The sequence below is a fragment of the Ornithorhynchus anatinus genome, chromosome X3 (assembly GCF_004115215.2).
Source record: "Ornithorhynchus anatinus isolate Pmale09 chromosome X3, mOrnAna1.pri.v4, whole genome shotgun sequence".
Classification (NCBI taxonomy): Eukaryota; Metazoa; Chordata; class Mammalia; order Monotremata; family Ornithorhynchidae; genus Ornithorhynchus; species Ornithorhynchus anatinus.
The window spans coordinates 19,851,582-19,858,407 of record NC_041751.1 but is presented as its reverse complement, the minus strand read 5'-3'; the positions used below and the strand labels follow the sequence as shown (position 1 = coordinate 19,858,407).

Here is a 6,826-nt window from a genome sequence, read left to right as displayed (position 1 = left end):
GGATGTAATTTCATAATCAAATAATAGTCATGTTTAGTTTACTAATGAAAGATTCAGAAAAACAATAAAAGCATGTATCCTTTATATTGCCATATCCATATAGAAATAAAATTGAAGAAAATCAAACTAACAGAAAATGTGAACGTTAGCAGCCTGGGACCAATTTTGATGATTTCTGCAACCACTGAATCAAGTTTTTCTGCCCACATTCTTGGATCTGTCCCATTTACAAAAGAAATTTCCATGAATTTCCAACCCTCTACAATATTTTCCTCTCTTTATTTATTATTTCACCCTCAATTGCTTTCTCAACTTGGCTTGAACTTGGTTTTTTGAATATATCTCTTTTTTATTATTTCTGGACTTTGTGTTGAAATATTGGCATAACCACTCTCAATTTTTTCACCTCCCTTTCTCTTTCTGTTCATATAACAAAATAACCTCTTTTTAACCAATATTTTATCACCAATATTTTCTTTTTGATAAGCCTAAAGAGATGCAGCTTGGCCTAGGGGAAAGATCCGGAGGCCTTGGAGTCAGAGGATCTGGATTATTATTATTAATAATAATAATAATAATGTTGGTATTTTTTAAGCTCTTACTATGTGCCAAGCACTGTTCTAAGCGCTGGGGTAGATACAAGGTAATCAGGTTGTCCCATGTGGGGCTCACTGTCTTAATCCCCATTTTACAGATAAGGGAACTGAGGTACAGAGAAGTTAAGTGATTTGCCCAAGATCATACAGCAGACAAGTGGCGGAGCCTGAATTAGAACCCATGTCCTCTGACTCCCAAGCCCGTGCTCTTTCCACTAAGCCATGCTGCTTCTCTAAAACCAGATCTGTCTGCTTGTCTGCTGTGTGACCTTGGGCAAGTTACTTAACTTCTCTGTGCCTCAGTGTTCTGAGCTGTAAAATGGGGATTTAATACCTGGTCTCCCTCCTACTTACACCGTGAGATCCATGTTGGAAAGAAACTTGTGTCTGAACTAATTAACTTCTATCTACCCCAGCATTTAGAATAAGTGTTTGACCCATAGTAAGCATTTAGCAAATAACATTATTATTATCACAATTAACCAGATTGATCATAAGCCTATTTGAGGACTATAGTTACGTCACTAATAAATATTGGCAAAACATCACTTATAAAAACACTTTTTCTGTTTTATTAAGATATTTATAAATACTTCCTGTGTGCCAAACCCTGGGCTAAGCACAGGGCTAGTTACAACATTATTAATAATAATAATGATAATAATGACGATATTTGTTAACCGCTTACTATGTACCAAGCACTGTTCTGAGAGCTGGGGTAGATACAAGGTAATCAGGTTGTCCTGCATGGAACGCACAGTCTTCATCCCCATTTTACAGATGAGGTAACTGAGGTACAGAGAAGTAAAGTGGCTTGCCCAAGCTCACACAACAGATAGGTGAACTGCCCCAGAAGGGACTCGCAGACTAAGAGCAGGTATCTTATCCCCAGCCTTCTCTCTGATCTCCCTTCCTCCTCTCTCGCCCCACTCCAGTCTATTCTTCACTCCGCTGCCTGGCTCATCTTCCTGCAGAAACGCTCTGGGCCTGTCACTCCCCTTCTTAAACGCCAGTGGTTGCCTATCCACCTCCGCTCCAAACAAAAACTCCTCACTCTAGGCTTCGAGGCTCTCCATCACCTTGCCTCTTCATACCTCTCCTCCCTTCTCTCTTCCTACTGCCCACCCCGCACACTCTGCTCCTCTGCCGCCCACCTCCTCACCATCCCTCGGTCTCGCCCATCCCGCCGTCCACCCCTGGGCCACGTCCTCCCGCGGTCCTGGAACGCCCTCCCTCCTCACCTCCGTCAATCTAATTCTCTTCCCCTCTTCAAATCCCTACTTAAAGCTCACCTCCTCCAAGAGGCCTTCCCAGACTAAGCTCCCCTTTTCCCTCTGCTCCCTCTACCCTTCCCCTTCACCTCTCCGCAGCTAAACCCTCTTCTCCCCCCTTTCCCTCTCCTCCCCCTCTCCCGTCCCACCCCCTCAGCACTGTACTCGTCCGCTCCACTGTATATATCTTTATCACCCTATTTATTTTGTTTAATGAGATGTACATCACCCTGATTCTATTTATTTGCCATTGTTTTTATATGTTCTTCCCCTTGACTCTATTTATTGTCATTGTTCTTGTCTGCCTGTCTCCCCCGATTAGACCGTAAGCCTGTCAAAGGGCAGGGATTGTCTCTATCTGTTGCCGATTTGTACATTCCAAGCGCTTAGTACAGTGCTCTGCACATAGTAAGCGCTCAATAAATACTATTGAATGAATGAATGAATGAATGAATTTTACGATGAGAAAATGAAGGTGGTTAAGTATCTTTGCCCTTTGCAGGCTAGAGGCAGAGTTTGAACTAGAACCCAGGTTTTCTAGCTCCCACCACTAGGCCATGTTGATTTCTTTCACTGTCTCAATGCTTTACATCATTCATTGCTCACCTTGCTTTACATAGTTAAGGAAGAGCCTTCGACTTCAGAGATTGCTTTCTCGACTCTTTTCTTTCTGAACAATATCAATTTGATTTTCGCCATCTAAATGGGGAAGGGGCCCCCGGGGAGGACAGGCATATGGGGAAAGAAATAAGATCTATTCAGTAAAAACAGCATTTCAACGGCATTGTCATTAAAGGAGTGAAGTGTGCAGACTGGATTGTAGTAGGAAACCAGCAAGGAAAAGTAGAAAGGGGAGAGCTGATTGAATGCTTTAAAGCTGATGGAGGGCAGGAAGCAGGTGGGTGTGAAGTTTGAGCGATGGAGTAGTATACATTAAAGGCTTTCATAGCCCCCTTGGGTCCATTTGGTTTATAAGCATAATCATAATGGTATTTATTAAGCATTTAGGTGCCAAACCCTGGGATAGATAAAATGTAAGTAGATCAATCAGTCCTGAGTATTTATTGAGCACTTGCTGAGTGCAGAGCACTGTTCTAAGCCCTTAGGAGAGTATAATAAAGTTAGTAATAATAGTATTTGTTAAGCACTTACTATGTGCCAAACACTGTTCTCAACTCTGGGATAGATACAAGGTAATCAGGTTGAGACTCACAGTCTTTTAATCCCCATTTTACAGATGAGGGAACTGAGGCATAGAGAAGTGAAGTGACTTGTCTACGGTCACCCGGCAGACAAGTGGTGGAGCGGGATTAGAACCCACGTCCTTTTACTCCCAAGCCCGGGCTCTTGCCACTAGACCATGCTGCTTCTCATGGGGCTCACAGTCTTAATCCCCATTTTATTGGACTCCTTTACTCCCCTCTAGACTCTAGGCTTGTCGTGGGCAGGGAACATGTCTACCAGCTCTGTTCTATTGTAAAGGCTTAGTCCAGTGCTTTGCACTCAGTAAGTGCTCAGTAAATACCATTGATTGTTAATTAGGTTGCGGGCCCCTGGAGGGCCAGGGACCGTGGCTAATTTTCAGCCTCAAACTTTTCCCCAGGGCTTTGTACAGAGCCCTGCACACGGGAAATGTACTATTATTAGTTCTATATGCCACTAGAACAATAATATAGAGATGTTTCTCTAGGACATTCACAAACACTACATGGAAATAAAGGAGTAAAGAACCTCTCTCCAGGCTCTTAACCTTCATGTTTCAAACGTTTTCGTCTGGAGAACCGAAAACAAGGAGACGCTGTCAGCATGAAAACAGTGAGGAACTCTTGAGCAAGGTTCCGATGCTGTCTGAACTTCAGGAACTATGGCAGAGATTAAAATTTCTTTTCTTCACAGGCAGCTCCTTTGGGGAGCGCTCGGACTCACAATCTTTTATATTTCTGCACTTGGGTCTAAATTTCAATACTTCAATAGTGTGTATCTACAGCAGGCTGCATTTCCTGAAAGCGAGGAGAGAAAGAGTGTCAGACCAACTGTGTTCACTGTTAACCTTGATAACATTGATAACAGTGTCCCTGTCCACATCTTTTTTTTTAACTCTGGGCCTCAGTTACCTCCTCTGGAAAATGGGGATTAAGATCGTGAGCCCCATGTGGGACATGGGCTGCATCCAACTCGATTAGCTTGTATCTACCTTAGTGCTTAGTACAGGGCATTGGCTCATAGTCAGTGCATAAAAGGAGCATTAAAAAAACAATCCCTTTGAGTCACCCATTAATTTTTTTTTACTAGCCACCAATCACGTAAGCCATTAAGATGACAAATTGGGCAAAACCGACTCAGTGCAACATAGAGACCGGTCCCAAGTTTCCCATTGCCATTCTCTGTTTACCAAAGAGAAAATTGCCGAGCTTAAATTCAACCGGAGATAAATTAAATTTTCTTGTATTAAACATACATATTTAAAACAGCTGCAGCTCTCTCAGTAACTGGCTGACATGTCGATTTAGAAAAAAATTGGAAACAGTAAGGCGTCTTCGTCATTCTCGTTTGCTATACAACACTGTCCGATAAGGACAGTGAATGTAATGTACGTCTGCCCTGCTAGGGAACATTGTAGCAGTTGTTTTCATCCTTTCTCAACCTGTTTCGTTCTTCCGGAGAGAGAAGACATTTTCTTCAAGGCAGCACCCCCTCAGAGTGAGAATTAACCGTGCCCAAACCCAATCTGAACTCCCTTCAAATAATAATAAAAAAAAATTCCCTCCTGCCCCCATCTACTCAAAAGCCTGTGAGCTTGAATTCTCTGCCTGACCGTTCTTGGCTGGAGTTTAACTAAAGAAACCACAGGAACCAAGCAAAGGCTGCGTTGCTGGCTGAGCTGAGGCAGGATTTCTGCAGCACTTAAAGAGGGATAAGCGTATTCTGCGGCGTGTAAAACAAAGCAACAATTTCCTATTTCTACATGTGCCGAGAATGAGGAACTTCATATCTTCCTCTTGGCTGCGAAGGCATTTTAAAAAAAATAATCAATGGACGAAAAAGTCATTTTCAGAAGGAGTGGAGCCGGGAGAAGCAGCGTGGCCTAGTGGAAAGAGTAAGGGCCTGGGTGTCACAAGGCCTGGATACTAATCCCGGCTCTACCATTTGTCTGCTGAGTGACCTTGTGTAAGTCACTTCTTGCCTTTTCTGTCCCTCGATCTCCTCATCTGTAAAATGGGGATTCGATACCTGTTCTTCTTCCTACCTAGACTGGAAGCCCCATGGGGGACAGGGGCTGGGTCTAATCTCATAACCTTGGATCTATTTCACCTCTTAGTACAGTACTTGGCACATAGTAACAACAGTAATGACAATAATAATGGTAATTATTATTATCATCATCGTGTCTTATGCTGTCGAGTTGTCCGACCCATAGAGGCTCCATGGACACATCTCTCCCAGCACGCCCCGCTCTCCATCTGCAATCGTTCTGGTAGTGTATCCATAGAGTTTTCTTGGTAAAAATGTGGAAGTGGTTTACCATTGCCTTCTTCCGCACAGTATACCTGAGTCTCTGCTCTCGACTCTCTCCCATGCCTCTGCTGCCCAGCACGGGTGAGTTTTGACGTGTAGCAGATGGCCTTCCACTCGCTAGCCACTGACCAAGCTAGGAATGAAATGGGTATGCCTCTGCTTGACTCTCCCTCCCATAGTCGAGACTGGTAGGGAACTGGAAACTCTCCAGGTGCCATCCTGAGAGGGGTATCATCATCATCATCTTCATCATCATCCCTCTAGACTGTAAGCTTTTTGTGGACAGGGAATGTGTCTACTAACTCTGTTACGTTGTTGTACTCTCCCAAGTATTAAGTACAGTGCTCTGCACAGAGTAAGTGCTCAATGTGACTGATTGATTAAACAGCAGGGTGGATAGCAGTTTCTGGTGAGAAGTTTGCTAATTACTGTATCGCTTGGCCCCCCCCAACCCTGCAGTACCTCTTAAGCAGCTGCTCAAAGAGGCTCAAGAGTTAGATTCTACAGCGATAGACGAGATGATGATAATAACAATTACCGTTTGTCTACTGAGTGACCTTGGCCAAGTCACTTCTTGCCTTTTCTGTCCCTCGATCTCCTCATCTGTAAAATGGTGATTCAATACATGTGACTAGATGGTGGAATCAATCCACGAATGGATGATGATGATGGTATTTGTTAAGCGCTTACTATGTGCCAAGCTCTGTTCTAAGTGCTGATTACAAGGTAATCAGGGTGTCCCTCCATTTTACAGGTGAGAGAAGTGAGGCACAGAGGAGTTAAGTGACTTGCCCAAAGTCACACAGCTGACTAGGGGCGGAGGCGGCATTCGAACCCACGCCCTCTGACTCCCAAGCCCGTGCTCTTTCCACTAAGCCGTGCTGCTGGATGGGAGAGAGGCTAGCAGGTGAAATTCTTCAACGTTTGCTCTTCTTCACTGGCAACAGGAAAAAGGAGCTCATCTCCTTTTCTGAATGTTTTTGGTAGGGCTTGTCCAAATTGTTTTTCCTTACACGTCCAGCCAACAAGATCGCCTACCTCCTTTCAGCAAACCCAGACAAACTGAGCAGGAGGTACCAGTGACCTTGCAGTTTTCCTAGATCCCCGCTCTCCAACCTGGTTCCAGAACAAATCCTTATTCATCTCTATTTTCTACCTTCTTCCCCCTGAAAACCTCCCCTCCCTCTCTTTTTTGCCTTTTTTTTCCCTGAAGCTGTTTTCGGAAATGAGATTTGCCTGAACAAACAGTAAGGTCCCCCCTTCTCCCCTCAAAAAAAAAAAAAAAGGCTGGGAGCTAGAAGAAGACTGAAAAACGGTAAGACTGTGAAAAACAGTTTAAAACAGCAGGAGGCAACCTTAAGTGAGCTTAGTGCTCAAAGCCCGGTTTAATAAATCGATGGTATTTATTGAGCGCTTACTGGGTGTAAAGTTCTGTACTAAGTG

The 6,826-nt window shown here is 43.8% G+C and overlaps 1 non-coding gene across 1 annotated transcript; it reads right to left on the bottom strand.

Annotated features, from left to right (window-relative positions):
* Positions 1-5,474: 5,474 nt before the first annotated feature.
* LOC114807769 lies at positions 5,475-5,612 on the bottom strand. The gene has a single exon (XR_003755842.1). It is a non-coding gene; the product is annotated as a small nucleolar RNA SNORA7 (small nucleolar RNA).
* Between the last annotated feature and the right edge of the window lie 1,214 nt (positions 5,613-6,826).